This window comes from Ictidomys tridecemlineatus, chromosome 3 (genome assembly GCF_052094955.1).
Source record: "Ictidomys tridecemlineatus isolate mIctTri1 chromosome 3, mIctTri1.hap1, whole genome shotgun sequence".
Classification (NCBI taxonomy): Eukaryota; Metazoa; Chordata; class Mammalia; order Rodentia; family Sciuridae; genus Ictidomys; species Ictidomys tridecemlineatus.
Genome location: NC_135479.1, coordinates 152,658,729 through 152,670,997, shown reverse-complemented (window position 1 = coordinate 152,670,997; position 12,269 = coordinate 152,658,729). Strand labels below are relative to the sequence as shown.

The window sequence follows — 12,269 nt, the reverse complement described above, 5'->3', positions numbered from 1 at the left end:
ATTAGCAAAATTTCATTTCTGCCCAGATCATTGCTGTACCATCCGGACATTTTCAGAAGGGAAGTTCAGGGAAGGGGGGAAGGGTGCAATTGTGAAGGAGAGGAAGAAGAGAGGACAAAGGAAAACTCCTGATGAACCGGAATGCCCTAGCCACGGCCATGATAAAGCAAGCCCCCGCCCGCCACCCGTCCACTGCGTGTTGAGGACTTGGTGATGCGGTGTGTTTAATCTACTTACTCTTTCTGCTCGGGAGGCTGAGGTTCCTACATTTCCAGCTCATGCTGGACTGTACTGTAAGCAACAAGTGAAATGAGTTCAGTGATCTCATTCTAGTCCTTCGACTCCTGTCCACATCACTAAGCGACTGCACAGCTTGGCACAGGCCAGGATGAGTCAGCAGTCTCTGGTCATGAGAGGCCAGGCCTGGAATAGCAGGGGGGTTTAGGTCAGGAGCAAAATGAAGCAGAAAGGCAGTCTGGATGGCAGGGCTCAACTCTGCAGTCCACAGGGATCCTGCAGGTCAAAATGTAAATGCTTCATCAGCTCTAGGGGGAAGATTGTAGGACTAGAAAAAGGGGTAGCAAGGAGAAAACATGCTTGCAAAACAGAGTACCACAGTCAGAAAAAGAGGATACTGCTGGAGCCTTGGAGGAGAAAAGATGCTCCTTATATTTCTGGACTAGCTTTTCTCCCATGTGTTCTCAAACTTGAGGTAAGAAATGGTGGTGATCAATATACTCTTCTGGCATCTTGGTATTGCTTTCTCAATTTGGCAAGTAGCAAAGCAAATAAAAAGCAAAGCACTGCAGTTAGATAGCAAGAGAAGTCGCATTCTTCATAAATAATATTAGTAAGAGCCTAATATCTCAAAGTGGTGGGTCAGTAGCATGCTTGAATAATCTGCATAAAATGGTTAAAAAGGAGCACTCTCTAAGTAAAACTTGGGAGAAATATGAATGATGAAACACAGAGGAACTTTGAAGTTGTGTTCACATTTTACTTAGTGGAGTCAGTACAGGCTTCCATTAAGAAAGTGATGTTTACCACCAATAGGATTTTTAAAACTCTCTCCTTGTAATGTGTACTGCAATATAGCTAGAAGAGAGTGGAAATGAAACTCTGAGGGAAATAACCAGGTTCAACATACAAAAAAAAAAAAAAATAGTGCCACACTTTTTGTTTCAGAGGAGGCAATTGCCCTGTAAGTCAAGTTACAAAAACTCTTGGTATTTCAGTCATAATTAAAGGTACCATTATCTAGCTAACGATGCTAGAGTGGAGACTGAGAATTATTGCAAATAATGGTGGTGACACTGAAACAGGGAAGAAAGCAATACCCAATCAAATTGTATGAAGAAGAGTGGCTTGGAAAACAGAATAGGATCAACAGATCTGGAAAGATGGGTACAAGAACTCTTCAATGTTCTTTGAAGAGAGATAACAAAAATTTATGATATATTTCTAATTGTCATCTTTGGGATGCATAAATATATATGTTTAAGAAAATCTAACTTGACTTAATCATTTGGTTTTCATCCCATAGTACTGAATCATCTCAACATATCTTTATTAAATGTTTAATGAACTTTCTAGTCTCAGTTGCCTTCTCTTTGAAATGTAAGTAATGTTCTCATCATCACTGAAGTATTATAAAGACTGACTCAAGGTTTATCCATCTCTGTCATAGCAGTATCAGTCTCATAGTGAATACATCATGAGTTGCTATTATTGTTATTGTTTGATTATTATATCATCTTTATAAGTTCCCAGTAAAAGAATCCCTTGCATTGTTCCATTGGATTGAGTGGAACCAGTTCAAAGACCAGTAACATCAGTCAAATAACACTGCTTACAACACTGCTTTAAAAAGCCTATTTTTGTGTGGTATGTTAATCATCATAATTGAACATACAGGATGGTGATAATCTATTATGTGAAAACCTTGATTTGGGGTCTCTATGCTGTCAAAGCAAGTTGGAGCCTAACAATGTCCAGTAACTAGAGGCCTGAAAGAGGAATTTTTAGAAGCTTCTCCAAAAGCAACAGGATAAAAGTACTATTGGCCTTGACCGCATGATGAGGGTTTTTTACCAAAGGGGAAAACTTAGTTCAGTTGATCATCCCAGCCTAATTGATTAATTGTGGGTCTGACCATCTGGCTGATGAATGCTGACACCCAGCAGTGATTACTGTGTAACACGAGTCCGGATGTGTTCTCCCTGATGCCTCCCACAATAATGGCAACTCTGAACTTAAGGTTAGTTTATTCAGGCCTCTTGGCTCAATCTCTTCATGGAACAGTGGTTGTGGCAGAGAATATTTTACTAGACCTGGTCAAGCATTATCTTCTCTTGTTTCAGTTACCCCTCCTTTCCCACTCCATCCCTACCCACTCCTCAGCCCTCTTTTGTATATAATCACTTTTCATGCAAAGTGTTCCATCTGTAGTTTTCATCATATACTCTGATTCTCTCATTTCTGGTTGCCCTATTCTGAAAAATATTTGACTGGTTTGAAAGACCTGTACTGCTATTTCACAAGGAATTCTATTGAGACACTTTTATTGTAACTTCTGTGGTACTGGTACTTCAAACTACTCTATGCTTCCAAAATAAAGAAAAATTATTTAACCAAATTCATGAGCCTGAGAAAAACTCCGCAAAATGTTCCAAGTTATTCAGGAGGCTAGCAGAATACAAGGGTTAAGAGAGGATAATTCTTACATCTTAAAGCTACTCTGATTCACAAGAATGTCTCATGGAAAGAACAGCTCCCCCCCAACACACACACACACACACACACACACACACACACACACACACACACACACCACTATGACTCTGAAGCAATTTCACAGCTAGAGAAAGAAAGTCTCAAGTAAATAACAGGGATCAATAGCAATGCCACCCACAAGCTAGTCTATACCTGGAGGTAACTGGTATGTAGAAGAATTCTCCAAACAAATCAAACCTGAACACATACTTATAAACCTTAGGGGATTATAACTAAATTCTTTTCTTTCATGTTAAGGGAAGGCCTGGAAAGGAAACTGACAAAATGGCTTACATAAGTTTGGCCAACTAGTCACAACTGATTTCCACTTTTAAATGCATTTCTTTTTCTTGCTCCCCACAGATGCTGGATTCTTCTATGTTCCAGGCTGGGTTAGTGTTAATTTATAGTACAGGATGGTAGTAGCAGGCTGAACATCAGAGTTCCGGATTGGGAGTTGGGAAATGTTTTTGGCATGACTGTCAATAAACAACTATGTGTCTTGGGCAAGTCAAGTCCCTTAACTCCCCATGTCTCAGTCTCTTCATTGAAAAATGATAGGGTAGGACTGCATGAACTCCATGGTCTCTGCCAACACTAAGATCTGATGGTTCTATAGCTCATTTCCTCCCCCCTCCTCTGGCATCAAATGTTCAACAACTCAGCTTATAGCAATTTTTCTGCTCTTAGTTACTGATGGAAAAATATCTCCTTCATTTACTGCTTGGTATTTTGTATTCGTATCCTCTCTCTCTCTTTTGATGCTAGTAGTTTGAATCATAAACACTAACATATCCAGATAGTGCTTTAAATTTGAAGGCATTTAAGGAGAATAGCTTTCCCACATAGAACATTCAGTGTAGCTCTGCATGGAGGAAGTCAGCCATCCAAAAGTGGAGCAAAGGGGCCAATTCACAAATGAGAGGAAGCCTTTCATAATAAGAGTCTCCAGACTCTTCAATTTAGATAAAGCTCAAAAGCTATCAACTTCTAACTACTTTTCCAATCAATCCCAGACACCATCACAGACACTTAGGACTACAAATTTGAGGACCAGCACTGGCAGTGATGCAGTTCTTATTTCACCTCCACCATCCATTGCCAAGTAGGATTTAGGATGGCATAGTAATAAGAGCCAAGAGGACAATCTGTCATTTATTTTCCTCCAAACTTTTTGAAATTTCCCATTTGGGCTCTGTTTCCCAGTTTTAATTTGGTAACTGCCATTTTTCAGCATTTCTTTTAACAGGTTACTAATAATTTCTGATACAGGATCTCATATTTCATTTTGTGCTGCTAGAACTGCTGTTAATATTTCATCTGCCTTCAATTCAGCTCTGAATAAAGGCTGCTTCATTTCTGATACACTGTTAACACTTTGATTCTGGGGATTTGATAGCCAGTGTTCACTGTTTGTCCATATCTAGTTAAGTAAAAGTAATAGGCTAGCTAAATCAGAAATATTTCAGGGATGCTTCAGTTTTGTTTTGGTCTAAATCTTTGATGAAAACAAACAAAAACCGAATATTCTGTGTTTATTTTTACAAGTATCTTGTCATTTGCTTCATTTTCTGGAAACAGATACTTACGGTCGAGGACTTATAGGTAGATCCATGTGCAAATTGTGGCTCTAAATATTACTATATGTATTACCTTAGGTCACTTCTTTAACCTTCCCAAATGTCTTTTTTCCCATTTATAAAATGGGGGATGATAACAGTATCCATTTGTATTGCTATGAGGATCCAATAAATTAAAGTGCTGAGAATTTTCTGGGTTCTCAATATATGATGAATATCATTCTTACTCTAGCATTAATAATCTACAAATACACTTTATATAATTATTATTACACAGCACATTTTCAAGATCAACAAATGATTTGGAGTTCATACTTTTGCTGTTTAATTGGCTTATGTTTTAACAAACACTGTAAAATCAAGTAAAATATTTTTAATATTTATTTTTTAGATGTAGTTGGACACAATACCTTTATTTTATTTATTTTTATTTTTATGTGGTGCTGAGGATGGAATCCAGGGCCTTGCACATGCTAGGCGAGCACTCTACCACTGAACCACAACCCCAGGCCCTCAAGTGAAATATTTTAAAAAATAGATCTTTAAAGTTATATGTAGGGCTGGGGATGTGGCTCAAGTGGTAGCGCGCTCACCTGGCATGCGTGCGGCCAGGGTTCGATCCTCAGCACCACATACAAACAAGGATGTTGTGTCTGCCGAAAGCTAAAAAATAAATATTAATATTCTCTCTCTCTCTCTCTCTCTCTCTCAAAAAAAAATAAAGTTATATGTACAGCTAATATATTGCATCATATTATCTTACTACCATTAAATCTAGTATCAAATTCTCAAAGCATTTTGTCATCGAAGAGTGCACTCTAGATAAAGCACATTGTACCATTACTAACCCGTTTTATTAAGACATGACTTGTCATATTTACTTTCTCTTACTCCTAAAGAATACAGATTGTTTTAATACTCTTTTGGTATATATCAGCCAAGGTCCATCAGGAGGGAGAAAACACACAGCAATGTGAACATAAAAGTTTAGTTTAAAAATCATTAACAATAGGGGGCCCGCGTTGTGGCTCAGTAGTAGAGTGCCTGCCTAGCAAGCATGAGGCACTGGGTTAGATCCCTGGAACCACATAAAAATAAAAACAAATAAAATAAAGGTATTGTGTCCATTGACAACAAAAAATTTCTTAAAAATTAAAAAAAAACAATAATAGAGTATTAAGGTAATGGGGGAGCTAGTAAGAAATAGAGAGAACTCTAAACAATATAAGAAAAGCAAATAACAAAGAAACTGCTACTTGTACTTCTAGCCCTGGATGGGGATCCAGACTTTGAAGGACAAAAAGAAGAGCCCCTGCTATCTCTAGGCTGGAATCTAGACCTTGTTGGATAAGGCATGACCATAACTCATTGAATGCCAGAGATGCTGCTGGGAAGCTTCATCAACAGAATTTTCTGGAAATCTCTATGTAAGGGTGCAGGAAAAGCTATCTAAAGGGAGTTATCTCACACATGTACATACCCTGGTGTGGGTGGATGTCTGCATGTGAGGTAAGAGCTAGGGGAAGCTGCTGAGTGCCAGATACTGGTGATACTAACTGAGCTTTAGCTGCTAGGCACCAGGGTAGCTTGTGTGGTAAGGAGCTGGATGCCAGAGAAGCTGCTGAAGGTACAGAAGCCAGGCTCTGGATGAACCATACGCACTGCAGGAGTCTACCAAAGGAGAACCTGGGAACTGGGAAGGAAGATCTTTTCCTTCTACATCCTCATTCTATGGCCTGTACTGACAAGTACCCTCATGCCAGCTGGCAAAGAAAAATACTTAAAAGACTCAAGATACATTTTTATAGAGCAAAAAAGGACTGGCAAATTTAGTCCTGAGAGACAAGACACTGATAACTGGCACAGGAATTATAATTTTCTCACATACTTTATGAAATAACTCACTTTGGAAATTACAATCCAGTGTTCTCAAGTTATTGCACTGTTGTTCACCTTTACTAATAAATTAACTCTCTTTGCAAAAGTCAGAATTAAGGATAATAATAAGAGGCTATTAAACAAAAATCTACTTAAGACATTTTAAAAAGTCACAGTACTAATATTTGTATAATAACCCTTTCCCCTAAGTGCTGCTTACATATGTTATATTTAAATGTTTATAATGTACTTAAGAAAAAGATGTACAGAATACTATTGACCTAAATTAATGCATCAGTGATCCTAGTCCAGAATTTCAACTAAGTGGATAATCAGTGGAGTTGTTACAAATACCCCCAAATTTTGAGAAAAGTAAAAATTGCCCCAGTTATCATTTCTCTTTCTCTTTCTTTTAAAATTGACTCTAGAACCACTATTTGCTTGTTTTATGACTTTTTCCCCCAGAGGGCTTGGGAGCTGTTAACTATATGTTACTATTTTTTAAATAAATGTATCATATATTTAATAGTGAATTTTTCCTATGATGCCTCCCAATATTGTTTTACCCTCAATATTAAATAAACAATCATCCCTGTTGTGATCAATTTGGCTCACAACTCAAGGTACATAGTGATCATTTCCAGAATTAGTTTTGTATATACAAGTGGGGAGGTATACTCCAAAGTACCTCCCTCTTTCTGCCCAATTTCTTTATTCTTTTAAGAAAGAGACAGAAACTTTCATTATATAATTAGAGGTAGATTTAAAAACACAAAGCCCTTACTAGAGAAAAAATAGGCCAAAATCTCCTTCATGTCAGCTTAGAAACAAAATTCTCCCACAAGACTCTGAAAGCGCAAGAAGTAAAATAAAAAAAAAAATCAATAAAATGGGATGGTATCAAACTAAAAAGCTTCTTCACAGCAACGGAAACAATCAAGAACATGAAGAGAGAGCCTACAGAATGGGAGAAAATCTTTGCCACCTGAAGCTCAGATAGAGCATTAATCTCCAGTTTATATAAAGAACTCAAATAACTTAACACCAAAAAAACCAAATAACCCAATCAATAAATGTGCAAAGGAATGGAACAGACACTTCACAGAAGAAATATGAATGGTCAACAAATATATAAAAAAATGTTCAACATTACTGGCAATTAAAGAAATGCAAATTAAAACTACACTGAGATTTCATCTCACTCCAGTCAGAATGACAATTATCAAGAATACAAATAACAATAAATGTAGGTGAGGATGTGGGGGAAAAGGTACATTCATATATTGCTGGTGGGATTGCAAATTGGTGCAACCACTCTGGAAAGCAGTATGGAAATCCCTCAGAAAACTTGGAATAGAACACCATTTGACACAATTATCCTAGTCCTAGGCACATACCCAAAGAACTTAAAATCAGTATATTATATGGTCACATCAATGTTCATAGCAGATCAATTCACAATAGCTAAACTATGGAACCAACCTAGGTGCCCTTCAATAAATTAATGGATGAAGAAAATGTGATATATATGAATGATACTATAGCACTGGTGATATTACCTGAGCTTTAGCTGCTTTGGCACCAGAGTAGCTGTGTATACATATCATACACATATGTGCGCACGCACACACACACACACACAATGGAATATTACTCAGCCATAAAGAAGAATGAGATTATGGCATTTGCCAATAAATGGATGGAAGTGGAGACAATAATGCTGGCTTACAATGTGCCAGGTAGGAGGAGTGTAGGTTCACTGGACTGAACAGGGGGGAATGAGGGGAAAGGAGCGGGGATTGGAATGGGAAAGACCGTAGAACAAATCATACATAACTTTCCTATGTTCACATATGAATACACAACCAGTGTAACTCCACATCATATACAACCACAAGAATAAGAAATTATACTACATGTATGTATGATATGTCAAAATACATTCTACTGTCATGTATAACTAAAATGAAAGAGTTTAAAAATTGATATTTAAAAAATAAAATAAAAACACAAAGCCCTGAAATTAGACAAGGATGGTGGTTGTGAGAGGCTGAGAGCATAAAAACTAGTTGGTAGAGAATAGTTAGGGTTAGGGTTAGGGTTTGGGTTCGGGTTAGGGTTAGGGTTAGGTGAGGCTCAGATCATTAAAACATCTGTCTTACCCATCTATCCATCTGCACCTAGGCCTGGCCTCACCATTTAGAATGGATCTTCTTGTTCCACACAATTGTGCTTTCTGAAAACTAGTGAAATTCCCCAGCAAAGCAAGTCTTACTGGTTCATCTCGAGATCTTATTGTAGGCTCCTCTGCCAGCTGCAGGTGGTTGTCCTTAGGATTTTCTTTTGTTTGTTCTGCATGTGAGCACTGAGGACAAATTTAACGACCCTACATTTGATCCCTCCCTCCAAAACATGCACATGCCTCTTCCCTTCAGTTGCTGAGTCCTAAAGGAGAAGATGACAAAGGAGAGTCATAAATCCATGTAAACCAGGCAGGCAAGTCCATTTTATTTTAGTTCACCCTTCTGTTCAGCTGGCTTTTCTGCAATGACCCATTATACTTACCCTGTCGGCTGCTCTTACTAGCAACATGCCTTTTTAATCAGCCTTCCTGGGGTCTGCATTTGATTACAGCATTTGTGTTCTATTTTGATTCTTTTGTACTGTGCCCTGTGGTGTTAGCTTGAAAGGTGTTATTTATAAAATGAAATTCTATTGTATTGCCACTTGGATTCAAAGAGGACATATAATATTAATGCAGAATGTATTTAATAATATCTTGAACCTATTAAATCAATTTCTTCATGAGAACACAGAGAGGAGGGAAGCAAGTGGTTTGGTAACCAGGTAAAAAGACTTAAGCATCACCTGACATTTCCTTCGTAAGCACTCCTGAAAGTTGGCACAAGAAGCATTCTCTTAATGTCGAAGTTTTCAAAGGAGAAAACTACCTTTCCAGAGCCAGGCCAATGAGGCACACACCTGTTTAAACATTCAACTGTGCAGGCAGAACATTTTCCTAGGCTTTAGATGCAAATTTTTTGACTAAGGAAACCACAAGACCAAACACAAATATGACTTCTTTACTACCCAGGAAGATTTAGATAAAGAATAAAACATAATATCTGATTTGTAGGGATCTTCTTTCAAAATTTGTAAAAAGAACTACATTTGTTCTCTTTCTGATGCTTTTCAAAAACAGGCTAAGAAAATTCTAGTGATATTGAGAATTGATGCAGTTTCCATGTTGGCATATTTAAAATGATGTTCTCACCTAGCAAAAGAGCAGGTTTATTACAGTTGCTAGGTCTACGGTCAAATATTTATAGATTAGACTGATAAAGGAGTACATAATTTTTTTTCAAACTGTAACCTTAATATAAACCAAAGACTGAAACATGACATCATTTTATCACTGGTTGCATAAGCACATCTGTTGTTACAAACATTTCATTCTTCCACTCTTTTTTTTCCTATTGAAATCATCAATGGGTAGGCTGCTGTTTGGACAGAGGATAAGAAAGGATCAACTGTGAAAGATGCTTTAGCAATCAGATCTATAGAACTTGCTAAAAGAAATAATACTAATACGCAAAGGAAGCTGGCTAAGCAATCTTGGAGGTATGGTTCCTAGATTTTCACCTGTTCTCACTCTCTGGAACATCATCTAACTCCAAGAAATTCAGGATCAAGATTTCTGAGGAATGACTACATAAAGAAAGTTATCCTTTCCTAGCTGTACTTGGTTACTTTTGGGATGAGTGAGATTAATGGTTCTAGGATAATTTAAATTATTGGCAATGAAGGTAAGATACATATGAACAATATTATAAAAATGATAGTTCAGGCACCATGTTTTCTTCTTCAAACCTAGATATAAGAAACACTAACAAAGGAGTGAATTTCCTTCCCTTTAGGAATAAATCATATGCTCTCATTCCTAAATGATACATCAAACATAAGGAGCTAGGATGTTTTGGGGAATACCTATGTCAATCTTGAATGTATCAAATTATCAGCTATTTGCATGAAAAGATTACATTATGCACCTCTATATCCTTTCAGGTTTTACCTCCTTGGTTTGCACTTAGTAAGTATTCCATTCATTAATATTTTATTGAAGTGAACTGAAAAATGAGATCATACAATTTAGAGCTGAAAGTAGTAACTAGAGACCATGTTCAGTTACCTCATTTTGCAGATGATAAAACTGAGGCTCCAGTAAATTAAGAAACTTATCGAAGTTCAATATTAATAAGTCTTTGGAAGAGTGGTTGTAAAGATCTACCACTGAAAATGATATATTTTCATTTAGAACAAGATATATTTTCTTTTGTCTAAAATAAGAAGCACTATTCAGCTCAAATTATCTGATATATTCTAACCTAACCCAGAAAGTTGAAGTCTAAATTAACAAGTGAATTTCACTAAATGTCTATAGACCATGGGTGTGCTAGAAATGTCAAGCAATGGAGGTTACACATCTCAATATTGTGCCTATTGGCTAGTTATTGGCATATTTTTCAGGTAAAATTTAGTTCTTACAAACAATAGGGATGACATTAGGATGATGGAGTAGTACAAACTCTACTTCTCATTCTGTCACAGAAATACATATACAATAATGATATTGAAACTAAAATATCCTGAAAAGAAATTCAGATTCTAGCTAAGAAGAAGTACTTTAGAAGAGACATACCAAGAGCAGATGCATTTATATGCATAAAAAGAGCAACATCACTATGTTATGTCATTACCTCCTCCAAACCAGTTTAGCTCAATACTGAAAAGACAGCTTCAGCCCATGATTTCTCATATGGGGCAAAAAGTGAGATTTGAGTGTGTGGCCAGCTGTTCTCCTGGCATAACCAGCCAGAGAACTGCTATGGAACTGATTTTGGTCTTCCCTTAATACAGAGCTGACCCAGAGATTCCTCTCCTGGGTCAGTTAGGGACAAAGGAGAGGGAAAGTGACTTTCTACAGCTGGTTCTACTTTGCAAGATTTGGAATATGTGCAAAAGTAAAGCTTTTCACTCATGAAGGAGAGAAGGAAATGAGTGGATCTCATCTCCAGCATTTTAGAGAACCCTCTGTGGAGTTCCGTTTCCTTTTCATCCCATAGTGATCCCTGAACAACCAACCATATTCAGTCCCCTGAAACAGTTAGCAACAAAGAAAAGGGACAGGCATCCCTTTAGAGATGACACTGCACTGACTGACTGGAGGAAAACGAAGAAGCAAGAATTTCTTCCAGAAAGGAAGTGAAAGGGATCTCATTCTAGCTTTAGAATATGCTTCCTGAGGGGCTGGTCTCTACTTTGCTTTATATGAAGCACTGCTGAATGGTCAAGGTATCTCCAAGTCAAAACTGGTCCATAAAGACTGAGAGAGATAGCTGTTTCTTCAGATGCTGAAATTACAAAGCAAACCTACAAAGAATATCAACAATAAAGAAAACATAACACAAGGCAAGGAAGAAAACAAATCTCCAATAACCAACCTGAAAGAAATGGAAATCTGTGAATTGACTGACAAATAATTAAAAATGATTATCTTAAAGTAGCTTAGTGAGTCAAAAAAGAATGAAGATTGATAGCTAAATAAAGTCAGGAAAAAGAAACATGAACAAAATGAAAAATCAAATAAAGAGATAGCATTGATTTAAAAAAGATCCAATCAGTATACTGGAGCTGAAGAATACAAAAATTAGAAAAATTCACTAAGGTGGTTCAAAATCAGACTTGAGCAAACAAAAGGAAGAAACTGTGAACATGAATACATTTGAAATTATGTAGTCAGAAGTGCAAAAAGGAAAAAAGGGTAGAAAAAAGCCCAAGGGACTTATGGAACTCCATCATGCAAACCATGAATACATAATGGGAGTCCTGGAAGAGAGGGAGGGAGGCAGAAGGAGAAAAGGAAAGAGGAAAGGCAGGAAATAGATCTATACCAAAGCAACACATAATCAAAGAGAGAATTTTGAAAGTAGTAAGAAAAAAGCAACTCCTCACATTCAAGGGAGTCCCTGTAAGAAGTTC

At 37.2% G+C, this 12,269-nt stretch overlaps 1 protein-coding gene across 24 annotated transcripts in view; it reads right to left on the bottom strand.

Moving 5' to 3' along the window:
• The window catches only part of Zbtb20 (zinc finger and BTB domain containing 20), a 793,227-nt gene that overhangs the window by 294,335 nt on the left and 486,623 nt on the right, over nt 1-12,269 (bottom strand). For 2 of the 24 annotated variants that reach the window (XM_078044195.1, XM_078044185.1), the window contains exon 1: nt 238-375. The exons of 21 other annotated variants lie outside the window; for them this stretch is intronic. The gene's annotated coding sequence lies outside the window, so the exon portion shown is untranslated. Of the gene's footprint in view, nt 1-237; nt 376-12,269 lie in introns of those variants that run through there. One more of the 24 variants, XM_078044191.1, reaches the window with a different exon arrangement.